This window comes from Sphaerodactylus townsendi, linkage group LG13 (genome assembly GCF_021028975.2).
Source record: "Sphaerodactylus townsendi isolate TG3544 linkage group LG13, MPM_Stown_v2.3, whole genome shotgun sequence".
NCBI classification, from domain to species: Eukaryota; Metazoa; Chordata; class Lepidosauria; order Squamata; family Sphaerodactylidae; genus Sphaerodactylus; species Sphaerodactylus townsendi.
In genome coordinates this window covers 48,655,641-48,669,532 of record NC_059437.1, presented here as the reverse complement: position 1 = coordinate 48,669,532, position 13,892 = coordinate 48,655,641, and the positions used below count along the sequence as shown (strand labels likewise).

At 49.0% G+C, this 13,892-nt stretch overlaps 1 protein-coding gene across 1 annotated transcript in view; it reads left to right on the top strand.

Moving 5' to 3' along the window:
* MMP17 (matrix metallopeptidase 17) overlaps positions 1-13,892 on the top strand; it is a 171,837-nt gene that overhangs the window by 108,721 nt on the left and 49,224 nt on the right. The window contains exon 2 of the mRNA XM_048515015.1: positions 12,738-12,856. The gene's annotated coding sequence lies outside the window, so the exon portion shown is untranslated. The remainder of the gene's footprint in view (positions 1-12,737; positions 12,857-13,892) is intronic.

Here is a 13,892-nt window from a genome sequence, read left to right as displayed (position 1 = left end):
TGCCAAGGGGGAGAAGCTGGCTAAATAGTGGTCATCCAGATGGAGAGAGGACAGTGGGCACCTGTTAAGGGCTCGTAGGCAGGACGGAGCCAGGTCATGACACATGTGACACAGTCTTGCAGCTTCTGGATATGTCGAATGACTTGTCTGGAAACAGTTGTAGCCACGCATCTCTTCCCAGAGCTCAGAGCGACTCGCGGAGGCAGCGAGTAGAGAGCCAACTTGATTTGGTGGTTAAGAACGTTGGATAAGTATCTGAACGACCCAGGTTCGAATGCCATTGGGGAAGCTCTCTGGGTGACCTCAGGCCAGTCACCCAGTCTCGATTTAACCCACCTTGCAGGGTCGTTGTGAAGATTCTATGGCTACCAATCTTGATCCTCCTTGATCTCAGATTGCAAATGCCTTAGCAGACCAGGTGCTCAGGAGCAGCAGCAGCAGAAGGCCATTGCTTTCACCACCTGCATGTGAGCTCCCAAAGGCACCTGGTGGGCCACTGCGAGTAGCAGAGAGCTGGACTAGATGGACTCTGGTCTGATCCAGCAGGCTAGTTCTTATGTTCTTATGTTCTTATAAAACGGAGGACAGCAGACTGATGTAAGCCAGTTTGGATGCCCACCAGGGAGAAAGGAGGATTAAATGAATAAAATCCCACAACGAGCTGAGGAAAGAGCTCTACTTAGCTCTACTTTGCAAGTGAAGGGCTCCTTATCAGAATAGTCAGCAGCTAACTGTCAAAGACTTGCTAACCACCTGTAGCATTCACAAGTCTGAGCTTAGCCTTCCCCCATTGGCAGGAGCCAGGGTAGAGCAACATGTGGCAGCTGGAATTCATTACAGTTTTAAAAAACCGGCCATCAAAACATTAGGAAATGTGCCTGGCCTGGAACGGTGAGTGGGCGCACAGCAGCCTACAGTTGGGAGGGGGCTTCTCGGCCATCTGTTCCAGCCGCTTGCTCATTGTAGGAAACCCACAGATCCCCTGCTAATGTGTATCCAGTCTCTGTTCAGAGATTTCTAGAGCGGGAGAGCCCGTCCTCCCCAGCGAGGCAATGAGTTCCACCGGCAAACGCCGCTTTCCTGTAGCCATTTCTCCAGCAACTGAACTGAAATGTCCCCTCCTGTCATTTGAGCCCGTGGCATCTGACCTTTGACATCCGGAGCAACATTTGGCCTCTTATTGTGCATGCGTGCGCATTAACATTGAAGTCCGTGGCCTGCCATTTCCCATACCGGTTTGGCTCATTTAGACTGGTTGATAAGTTGATAATAGCAGATGGCAGAATATTTTTGGTTTTTTAATCTGGTGTGGTTTGCCAAAGGACAAACATCTTCTGAGATTCATAGAACAACCCGCTGTTGAGAGAAGAGAGTGATGTATGCTGGTGGCCATGGCGGAGGGGATGTTCAGGGAATAACCTATTAATTTAGTTCGTTTGTACCCTGCCTTTCTCCCCAGTGGGGACTCAAAATGACTTACATTGTTCTCCCCTTAATTTTATCCTCACGACAAACCTGTAATGTAGGCTAGGCAGAAAATGTGTGACAGGCCCAAGGCCACCCACCATGTTCCATAAAAAAATGGAGATTTAAACCTGGGTTTCCAAACTATCCCCCTCCAGATGTTCATGGACTACGATTCCCATCAGCTCAGCTAATTGGCCATGCTGGCAGGGGCTGATGGGAATCGTAGTCCATGAACATCCAGAGGGCCATAATTTGGAGATCTCTGTTCTAATCTAAGATTAACTACTACACCACACTGGCTCTCTGTAGTCTAAGGGGGGGGCGGGGGGAAGCATATCCCTATTTCCGTGGTGGTGAACCTATGGCACTCCAAATGTTCATGGACTACAATTCCCATCAGCCCCTGCCAGCATGGCCAATTGGCCATGCTGGCGAAACTGATGAATTATGGAATCCCATGGTATCTGGAGTATAGGTCGCCACCACTGCTCTAATCTGTGAAATGTTGGAAGATACAATGACCCGGAGGACTGGCCATACCCAACGTGGTCCTGGGCCAAAAGCCCCAAGTGCCAGCCTTCCGCTGGACAATGTGTCTTGCACCTTTTGATACTCTTAAGGCAAACTCAAAATCTTTAAGAGCTCCCGGCTGCCAATGGGGTGCTCAGGCCTTCAGAACTCACCCCACCTGGAAACAATGCTAGCAGATTCCCCCCACGCTCCCCAGCTAACAAGCAAGCCGTGCCCTGCGGGTTGTGCCCCCCCCCCCCCGTCAGCAGGTTGTTTCGGGAGCCCTCCACATCTGCCTTGGTGGCATCAAAAGCTGTTCTCTCTGGCCCAGCGGGGACCGGGGGCTGTAGGTTGAGTCCTCGAACATCTCTGCTGTTGTATGTTTTAATTGAGTGCTTTGAAAGAGAGGGAAGGTGTCTGAGGAGGAGAGGTGTTCATTAGCAGCGGCATCTCCATCAAGACCTCATCCTGCTTCTCAAATAGGTTCCTCAAAAATATAAAAGCCTTTTGGTTCCCAGAGAGCTCTTTTGGTTTGAGACTAATGAAGCGGCCCCTTTGGTGTAGGCGACCACAGGCTGGGCCTCTTCCTCGTGTTCCAGCATCTCCACCTAATGAATTAATCAGCCGAGGATCCGCAGGTAGCCACCCGTGGGGAGTGCGTAGCAACCTTTGGATCGAAGCTTCTGTCGGGGGTGGGGCTGGAGACCCACCGGGACGAGTGCCTTCCTTGGAGGAAAGTGGTTCCAAACGCGTTCTTCTAATTAACCGCCATTCTTCTTTGGTGCAGTTTGGAAATAATTGCACAAATTGGTAGAAGGAAGGGAAATTGCCAAAATAATAGAAAAAGCTGCGTGGCTTTTCCTTTTTTTCCCTTGGAATTGAGACGAGGCTTGCTTTCTGTTTACATGCAATGCTTGCTGAAAGGTGTGTGTGTGTGTGTGTGTGTGTGTGTGTGTGTGTGTGAGAGAGAGAGAGAGAGAGAGAGAGAGAGATATTCTACCCTGTTTCCCTGAATATAAAACATCCCCGGAAAATAAGACGTAGTAGAGGTTTTGCTGAAGTGCGAAATATAAGGCATCCCCCAAAAGTAAGACGTAGCAAAGTTTTTGTTTGGAAGCATGTCCGACGAACAGAACACATACAAATAAGACATCCCCTGAAAATAAGACATAGCGCATCTTTGAGAGCAAAAATTAATATAAGACACTGTCTTATTTTCGGGGAAACACGGTAGCTTGGAGACTGGTGCCAGTTTCTGCCTCTCCCTAGGGCGCAATGCGGTGGAGGGGGACAGGGGCTGCCTGCCCTGGCAGGCTTAGAAGGGCAGGCACCAGAGGGCTTGTGGCCCAGAGCCCTTTGCAGTGTGCAGTTAGCCCCACAACACCCCCAAAGGGAACCATAACAAAGCACCTGTTTCAAAGGAAAGGGTCAGAAGAACCCTTAGACAGGTGTGTCCAGCTTCAATGGCATACCTAGGGGGGACCTGAAGGGGCTCAAGACCCAGGCACCACTCACCTGGGTTATGTGGGGGCACATTTGGCTGCCCACGCTGTCCACTTTCCACCTGCCTACCCTTCAGCTCACCCACTCCCCGTCCACTTGCCTTGCTTACCACCTGCCCTGCCCTGCTCGCCCGCCCCGCCCCACTCACTGTCTGCCTGCCCACCTCAATTGGGGGAGCACAATTTTGGTTGGAGGGTGAAACTTGGGGGGGGGGCAATCAGTGCTTGCTCCTGGGCACCCTTGCCTGCAGGCCTGCCACTGTCCTGCTGTGTTGAGACTATGGGCGCCTTTGGAATTTTGACGCACAGCGGTGGGTGCAACCACAAAATGACTGCCACGGAAGGAGGCATCATCCACAAAATGGCTGTCATGAGAGGCAGAGCCAACCAAACAATGGCTGCCATCTGAAATGGAGCCAACCACAAAATGGCTGCCGGGACATTACACCCCACACAGAAGCAGAAATTAAGCCAGGAGAGGGGGTAGTTTAATAAATACACTGGGACAGAGGAGTGAGACAGTATGCAACCAACAGTATGTTAGCAGTTTATTTTAATCCAGCCAATTGCATATCCAGTGGCCAATCAGAAGCTTTGCCACATGTGGGTGCACTAGCTTTCTAAAAGCTTGTAATGGGCTCCGGGAAAGATATCAGAGGGCACCATATTGGGGAACCCTTCCCTTATAAAAACATCTCCCTGTTTTTTTAGTACAGTGGCGTAGGAGGTTAAGAGCTTGTGTATCTAATTGGAGGAACCGGGTTTGATTCTCCGCTCTGTCACCTGAGCTGTGGAGGGTTATCTGGGGAATTCAGATTAGTCTGTACACTCCCACACACGCCAGCTGGGTGATCTTGAGCTAGTCACAGCTTCTCGGAGCTCTCTCAGCCCCACCTACCTCACAGGGTGTTTGTTGTGAGGGGGGAAGGGCAAGGAGATTGTAGGCCCCTTTGAGTCTCCTGCAGGAGAGAAAGGGGGGATATAAATCCAAACTCTTCTTCTCTTCTACTCAAAGCGGGTGCTTGCAATTTGTGATTTGAACAGAACCTACTTTTTTGGTAAACGTCTGAGCTCAGGTCGAGGAGCAGCATTGGCGTAGTGGTTAAGAGCAGGTGCACTCTGATTTGGATAACCGGGTTTGATTCCCCGCTCTGCCACTTGAGCTGTGGAGGCTTATCGGGAGAACTAGATTAGCCTGTGCACTCCAACACATGCCAGCTGGGTGACCTTGGGCTAGTCACAGTTCTTCGGAGCTCTCTAAGCCCCGCCTACCTCACAAGGTGTTTGTTGTGGTTGGGGGGGGAAGGGAAAGGAGATCGTAAGTCCCTTTGAGTCTCCTTACAGGAGAGAAAGGGGGGATATAATCCAAACTCTTCTTCTCTTCTTATTGGTCCTCCTCCCACCTTTTTCTCTGTACAACCCCCATGTGAGGTAGGTTGAGTGGAAAGAGAACGGCTGGCTCATATTCCCCATCGATCTTCATAGCTGAGATAAGATGTGACTCTGTTGTCTCCCCATCTCTTCCTGCATTCTAATTAGTGTAGGCCACAGGCTTTCAAAGTGATTCAGGAGGGGTCTCCGCCACCCCTGGCCGGCTGTGGGTTCCCAACGCAGCGGCTGAAGCCGAAGGAAACGAAACCTTGCTCAAGTCAGTAAAAGAGGTGGCTTTTAACTCTGCCCAGCAGGAGCAGAGATGGAGGGGTCTCGGTTTTTACTTGAGCTTTTGAAGCCAGAGCCATAGTTGAAAGCCATCCCTTTCAAGAGCCTTTTGTATCGGTCGCCAAACGCAGCAGGCAACAGAGAAGGAAAACACATTAAATCAAGCCATTTAAAAATTATAGTATTTGAATCCTCGCTCCCGCCCCCCCCCCCCCCAGAACTGTGTTGAGCCCCGGGCTATCAAAGGGCTTTATTAAGCTGTATTCCCAGTAGGAGATAATATATTTTTTCGAAAGAATCATTTTTGAACTGAAAGACTAAACCGTACGGGTAATGAACTGCTAGATTTTCTAGCAGGCGGTCGGGGTTGGAGCGAAATCCAGGGTAGTTTCACCTTTAAATGAGCAGAGCCTGCCAAATGGTGAGGGGCCGGTTGGAATCGCAGCTTAGGCCCTCTGCTTTAGTTAAATGGATGCTGTTAAATTGATTTTGCAATATAAAGAGCGATGGTGCGATCTTCGCACGTAACATGTTGGAAAATCAAACTTGCTGTTTCCTCTTCTGTTGAGCACCCAATAAGCTCACATTGGTGGGTTTTGTACAGGTCAAATATAACGGGTGAGATACAAACCAGTTGACAGCTTTCATCACTCACAGACCAGGAAAGGGATTTGGGCGTCATAGTGGATAGTTCCATGGGAATGTCAACTCAATGCATGGCAGCTGTGAAAAAGGCAAACTCTCTGCTGGGGATCATTAGGAAAGGAATTGATAATAAAACTGCAAGGATTGTCATGTCCTTATATAAAGCCGTGGTGCGACCGCACTTGGAGTACTGTGTTCAGTTCTGGTCGCCACATCTCAAAAAGGATATCGAAGAGATAGAAAAAGTGCAGAGAAGGGCAACGAGGATGATTGAGGGACTGGAGCACCTTCCTTATGAGGAGAGGCTGCAGCGTTTGGGACTCTTTAGTTTGGAGAGGAGACGTCTGAGGGGGGATATGATTGAAGTCTATAAAATTATGCATGGGGTAGAAAATGTGGACAGAGAAAATTTTCTCTCTTTCTCACAATACTAGAACCAGGGGGCATTCATTGATAATGCTGGGGGGAAGAATTAGGACTAATAAAAGGAAACACTTCTTCACGCAACGTGTGATTGGTGTTTGGAATATGCTGCCACAGGAGGTGGTGATGGCCTGCTAACCTGGATAGCTTGAAAAGGGGCTTGGACAGATTTATGGAGGAGTCGATCTCTGGCTACCAATCTTGATCCTCCTTGATCTCAGATTGCAAATGCCTTAACAGACCAGGTGCTCAGGAGCAACAGCCGCAGAAGGCCATTGCTTTCACATCACATTGCTTTCACATACAAAGGCACCTGGTGGGCCACTGGGAGTAGCAGAGAGCTGGACTAGAAGGACTCTGGTCTGATCCAGCTGGCTTGTTCTTATGTTCTTATGACGTTCATCCTGGTGGTTTTTCTGGAGTGAGGCTTTTCTTCCCCGTTCGGTTTTGGTGTGCTGCCTCCATCCTGTTGGCACATGGGTTGAACTACAGTTCCCAGGGGGCAGTGCAAGAGCAGGCAGAGGATTTGCAGTCTCATTTCGAACACTCGGAGAAGCATGCTCGGCTTTGGAAAACAGGCAGGCAAAATTGGACAAGGGAGGCAATTCATTTGTCTTAATGCAGGTAGGAACCTTCGTCTTGTGGGTATGTTTCCATTTGTGCAAGAGGTCTACTGCAGTTTGGAAATTTGGCTCTGGGTCCAACCCCGTGTTCTGTTTTTATGCCTGCCCAGTTGACAGTTTTCATCACTCAGTGACACTCATCTTGCTAGTTTTTCTGGATTGAGGTTTTTCTTCTCCGTTTGGGTTTGGTGTGCTGCATTCGTCCTGTCGGCCCATGGGTTGAACTACAGTTCCCAGGAGGCTGTGCAAGAGCAGGCAGAGGATTTGCAATCACATTTAGAACACTCGAAGAAGCATGCTTGATGTACTGTCGAAGGCTTTCACAGCCGGATTCAAATGGTTGTTGTGGGTTTTCCGGGCTGTGTGGCCATGGTCTGGTAGATCTAAGTAGACTTCTCTCTGTGATACACCTCTGAAGATGCCAGCCACAGATGCAGGTGAAACATTAGGAACAAGATCTACCAGACCACGGCCGCACAGCCTGGAAAACCCACAACAACCAAGCATGCTTGACTTTGGAAAACAGGCAGGCAAAATTGGACAAGGCCAGCGTACTAGAGAAACAGCCTGAATTGCTCTCCCCCTAACTCCCCCTCCCCATCGCAACAGCCCAGCAAGATCAAGTCACTCAGGGAACCCACACTGTCATAAATCGAACCAGTGGCAAATGGGCACAGGGCATGATGGGAACCCAGGGCGAGGAGGATCTTTGTGCGCAGACTGCTCAATACAGTTTAGAACAGGGGTAGGGAACCTGCGACTCTCCAGATGTTCAGGAACTACAATTCCCATCAGCCTCTGTCAGCATGGCCAATTGGCCAAGCTGGTAGGGGCTGATGGGAATTGTAGTTCCTGAACATCTGGAGAGCCGCAGGTTCCCTACCCTTGGCTTAGAATAGAAGCCTTCAATCTTTGTAGACCTGGGAATGTGCCCTGAGAGGTACATGAGCACTACTGAGTTTAAAGCGTGTAAGCACGTAAAAGGGGATCCCTGCTACAAAAAGAGAATCTTCTCCAGCACAAAGTGACTTTGTCCCGTTATCCTTGTGCAGTACGAGTGCAAAGAGAAAAGACACTGGAATCCTTTATCTCTATGCCAGTATGGTGTAGTGGTTAAGGTGGATTCTAATCTGGAGAACCGGGTTTGATTCCCCACTCCTCCACATGAGCGGTGGACATTTATCTGGTGAACTGGATTTGTTTCTGCACTCCTACATTCCTGCTGAGCGACCTTGGGCTAGCCACAGTCCTTCCGAACTCTCTCAGCCCCACTGTTGTGGGGCAAGGAATGGAAAGGAGCTTGTAGACCACCTTGAGTCTCCTTACAGGAGAGAAAGGTGGGGTATAAATCCAAACTCCTCCTCCTCTTCCTCCTCTTCTTATTCTTCCTCCCCCGCTAAACTGCTTAGACTGAGAGGAAATAATTTCCCGCCAATCCCAAAACTCTTGCGCTCAGAACAATCGCTGCCACCGTGGCGTCTCCTTTCACAACACAGGGTAAGTGACAGCGCGGGGCTTTCTTCGTGAAACTTTCTCTCAAGCAGCTGAAGAACTGGCTTCTAAAAGCCAGATGTTCCTGAATTATTGCTGAACGCCAAAAAAAGTGTGCGGAAAATCTGCCATTGTTCTGACACTTGGTAAAGAATACGTTTTGGGGGAAGAAGTCAGAAGCGCTGCTATGACAGAAACGTTCACACAGAAAGAGAGAGAGAAACACTTGCGCGCTTCTTTGTGCAGTTCTCTGCCATAAACACAGCTGCGGCAAAAATCCTGCCACGTTGGGGTCCTTGGTGCTGAGCAGCAAAGTAGACTGAGATGCGACTGGAATCTTCCGTTTAACTGGAGGTTAAATGTAGGGAGGCATTTCAGTGGGCCTTTCCCCACTTACCTTAAGCCCCGCTTCGCGAGGAAGTAGTAGCCCGGGGTCCCCTCCCCGACAGAGGCTGACAGCGCAGCCGCCCGGCGTTGCGCAGCTGTCAGCGCCCCCCTCAGCGTGCAGCATCCCAGGCGCTCTTCTTAAGGGGATGCCCGGGGATGCCCGGGCGCGCGCCTGGGATGCCAGGGGGGATGGGGGGGATGGAAAGGCCCAGTGATTTCCTGCTTTGAATCAAAGGTACCAATTGCTAAGAGTCATTGATGCATCTAATAAGACTTGTGCTGGTGATGCAGCGGTTTGGGGAAGTCTCCCCCTCCCCCCACCCATTTCCCCTACTGAAAAATGGCAGCTTGGTAGGGGAATGGGGCATGTAGCCCTCCCATCCTAGGCAAGCCCACTGGCTGCTCTTTGCAGGAAAGGCAACCTGTGGCTGGGTACAGATAGAGGAGGGAGGAGGGAGGGAGGAGGTTTGGATTTATGCCACACTTTCTCTCCTGTAAGGAGACTCAAAGTGGGTTACAAGCTCCTTTCCCTTCTTCTCCCCTTGAAGGCACCAGGCACCCTGGTAGCAGGTAGCAGGTGGGGCTGAGGCCCTCAAAAGAAATACTAAGAACCAGGGGGGCATCCCATTGCCATGAGAAATGCTGAGGGGAAGAAGTGCAGGACTAATAGGAAACACTTCTTCCATGAGCGTGTGATTGGTGTTTGGAATATGCTGCCACAGGAGATGGTGGGTATGGCCACTGTAACCTGGATAGTTTTAAAAGGGGCTTGGACAGATTTATGAGAGTCGGTTTATGGCTACCAATCTTGAGTCCTCTTTGATCTAGGTTGCAAATGCAACATCCCCACAGTAGTGATCCAGGTGCTTTCGGGAGCAACAGCACTTGACAGCAGGCACATTGCTTTCACATCCCACTGCATGTGCAGGCTCCCAAAAGGCACCTGGTGGAGCCCACTGCATGCAGTAGCAGGAGAGAGCTGGACTAAGATGGACTCTGGTCTGATCCAGCTGGCTTGTTCTTATGTTCTTATGAGAGAGTTCTGAGAGAACTGTGACTAGCCCAAGGTCACCCAGCAGGAAGGTAGGAGTGCAGAAACAAATACAGGAGGTCACCCCAGCAGGATTGTAAGAGTGTAGAAACACATCTGGTTCACCAGATAAGCCTCTGCCACTCAGGCGGAAGAGTGGGGAATCCAACCTGGTTCTCCAGATTAGAATCAACCTGCTCTTAATCCATTTGTGCATTGATAGGGTTTTCAAGGCGAGGCACATACAGAGGCGATTCACCATTGTCGGCCTCTATATAGCAACCCTGGACTTCATTGGTGGTCTCCCATCCACATTCTAACCAGCGCCGGTCCTTCTTAGCTTCCGAAATTTGACAAGATCAGGTGAGCCACTGTGTAAAGGCTGCAAAGTTCCCTCTTTTTTTTCACCTGGGAGCCAACCGTCTATTCCTGCCATTGCTCAAACATAGTCAAATTAGTAAATTCTGCAGCGTACCGAAGAGATTCCTTAACAATTAGTGGATAAATGACACCGGTGGAAGAAACCAAATTATGCTCCGCGAGGCTTTAGGCAATCGATGAGCCGGCATCGGGTTGCTTGTCAGAGATGATTTCTCCTGAAGCATCAGGAGCAAATTGTGTATCTAATTTCTGCCACAAATGTGGTGTTGTTGTTGTTTTTTTGCTAGGCAAAGGGGACAAATAATTGGAGTTGGAAGAGAGAAACTGATGAGTGTTGAGCCTGGCTTGGTGGCCATACTTGCTGGGAGGCTGATGTGTTTTTAGCTGTGTGATTTTTTCTGGGATAAGCAGGAAAGAAGGGAGGGGAAAGGATGAATGGAAGGAGAGGAAGAGTATGGATTTATACCCCACCATTCTCTCCTGCAAGGAGATTCAAAAGGGCTTACAAACTCCTTTCCCTTCCTCTCCTCACAACAGACACCTTGGGAGGTAGGTGGGGCTGAGAGAGTTCAGAGACAACTGGAATTTAACCCAAGGTCACTCAAGATCACGTGCAGGAGTGGGGAACAAATCTGGTTCACCATATTAGAGTCCACCACTCATGTGGAGAAGTTGAATCAAACCCAGTTCTCCAGATTAGAGTCCGCCGCTCTTAACCACTACACCACGCTGGACAAGGATGCTGGGCTACATGCTCTGGATCCAACCCAGCAGGGAGTTACTTTGTGATCTGCATGCAACTGCGCTACAAGGGAATGGCCCACGGTGGGATTTTTTTAGACAGAGAGACCTGAGATACTAGAGCAAAGGTAAATGGATTGTCAGGGTGGAGAGAGGAGGCCAGCTCATAGCAGTGCTGCAGTCAAAACTCAGGGGTTATCTGCCATCCCTCATCCAGAGCCCCCACCCCCAGGGCATTTCAGAGAGATGAAGCAGTCGAGCCTCACTGTTTTAACCTGACATGGATGCTCCACATGAATCTTTCCAAGAAAGAAGTTAATGGGGTATTGACCAAGTTAAGAGCCCAGATCGATGGCAGCCCTTAGCAACTCGATAATTGATGACCTTATGGATACCCCATAAAACCAGAACTGTGGCTGTCAGGTGACATCACAAGCGAGCCGTAGCCTCTGCTATAGACGGAGGAGAGATGGGGAATATGGGAACATAGCCTCTACTTTAGACATAGCCTCTACTTTAGAGAGATGGGGAAGGAGAGAGGCAGTTTGGATCTTGGAACTATGCAGAGGAATATACTCTACTAGCGGGCCCAATACGCGTTCCATAATAGCTGAGTCTGGCCCGAAGTGGAAAAAGAAAGAAGAGAGCGAAGCAGTTCGAACATGTGTGTCATTGCACAATGATTGCAAAAGGAAGGGGGGGAGGGGCAAGGGGTCCACCAATGCTCCTCCCTCTCTCCCGTTCCCTTGCATGGCAGCCGGCTGAGATCCCTCCCCGCGTTCCCCTTCCTCCAGCTAGAATTGGAGTGGAGCCATGTGCAGATGGCCATACATCCCTTTCCTCCCACATGGCGAGTGGTTTTCAAGGAAGGCATGTATCAGAAAGTGTTGCTTTGACGGCCCAGCAGATGGTGCTGTTGGGGAACAAGAGACTGTGGTTCCAACTGTCACAGGTGTGTGGCATGTACACAATAACTGGCTGACAAGTTGCTTGAGCATATACACAACAGGAGGTGTGAAAGCAGTTATGGAAACCTGGCGCATCACGAGATGCAATGTTAGCGTGATAGAAATTTCAAAGCAATCGGTCCAGTAGTTTGGGAGATTACCTGTCAGCAGGAAAACGCACTGATAGATTTTTATATATATAGATTCCACTGAAAGGTGACAGTAGAATTGTATATTAATCTGCCATTTCCTGGATCTTCTTTGCTGTGGAATGCTCCACTTGGGTCCTATTGCCTACTTAGTTCTGTCCCCAATTGCAAACAGTTGTGAAAGTGGATTGAACATGCATTGTTCTGCATGTGCTGAATGGGCCAGACACTTTGCCCACAAACAAATGTTAAGATAAATAGCCTAATAAAAGCTCGGGGGAATGTGAAAATATAGGGAAGAATCCCTCCCTTTTTTCTGGCATGGTACCACGGCACTTCCTGGTTTCTTTAATCCATTATTCCTTTGTCTAACCATGGAGCATTTACAGTTCTCTAAATAAGCCTGTTATTCGGGCTGGATCCACAACTCTGTTTGGGCTCCACCAGCTTCCCTGCGAAGGAGTCTACTCTAGTGAGAGGTAGAAAGTCAAAGATGGAAGGGATGTCTCATGTTTTATATCACTGCTATCACCTTCATCAGAGGTGTGTTTATAGCTGGTTGGGGAAATTAAATGTCAACACCCGGATGCATGAAGATCATTGGATTCCATTACTTAAAGCAACGTACATAGATCCATTCTGACACATCCATTTGCTAACATGGTCTGGGCTATTGGATGGGAAAACCAAGTGTAAACACGTAAATGAGGAGAATTGAAAGCGGGGAGGACCCTTTGCCCTGTAGGAAATCCTTTGCTCTTCTGTTTCCCTCTTTCGCTTAGGATTGGCTGGCGAGAATTTGGCTACTTGCCCGTCCAGATCCCATCACCAGGACAGCTGGACGCAGAAGGGCTTACCAGAAAGCCATATCATGGCTGTGCAACAGTTGAGGGCCTTGAAACACAGATTGTTCTACAGGTGAGTGAGAGAAGTCTTTGACCAGGAGGCGGTTTTATTTAGTCGAATGAATGGATGAATGAATGAATGAATGAATGAATGAATGAATGAATGAATGAATGAATGAATGAATGAATGAATGAATGAATGAATGAATGAATGAAATCGGATGCTGTCTATTCCACAGGGGGCATGCCGTAGGCAAGCAGGACTCGCCTTGGACAGGATGCTCCCTTAATGCTGACAAAGGCCCTCTCCCTCTACTTCTGTAAGAAGCATTAGAATGCCTTTCAGGAAGTCCTCCTCCTAGAGCCTAATTTTGTTGGCATTGCAGATGCATCTGGCAGGCTACTATGGGAAACAGGATATTGGTTTGATTCAGCATTGCTCAGGTGCATTTTGGGAGTATTTGAACACAGTTTCTGTTGTTGTTGACTCTGAAAGGAAAAATGCTAAAGAACCCTTTGCCATAACCAAAGAGCCCTGAACTGAAGTATTTATTAAAAGGAGCAGGTCTCATTTCAGACACTTAAAGATACAAAAGAGCCCTTTGCCATGATCAAAGAACCCTTTGCTATCATCTTGAACACAAGTGTTCCCGTCTCCGCCTCTTAATTTTCATGACAACGTTGTGACAATAAGTTTAAGCTAAGAGATTGTGACAGGCCCTGGTCACCTAGTGGACTTCTGTGTGGTTGTGGTTGAAACTCAACAGTGGTGAGTGAACCTTTGGCACTCAGCAAGATGTTATGGACTACAATTCCCATCAGCCCTGCTTGACCAATTGACCATGCTGGCAGGAATGCAGATGGGAGTGTAGTCCATAACATATGGAGTGCCAAAAGGTTAACCACCCTTGGAGCTAAGGAGACCCAGGCCCCCCCCCATCATCTGGAGGTTCTAATCCTTGCATACAGAGATGAATCAGCGCAAAACAACCAGAACCTAACTACAGGTCGCTTCTTAGTACCTTGCACGATCTCCTTAATAGCATGTGAATAATATAGACAGTATGAAGACTCTAAACTAGCAGTGATCTC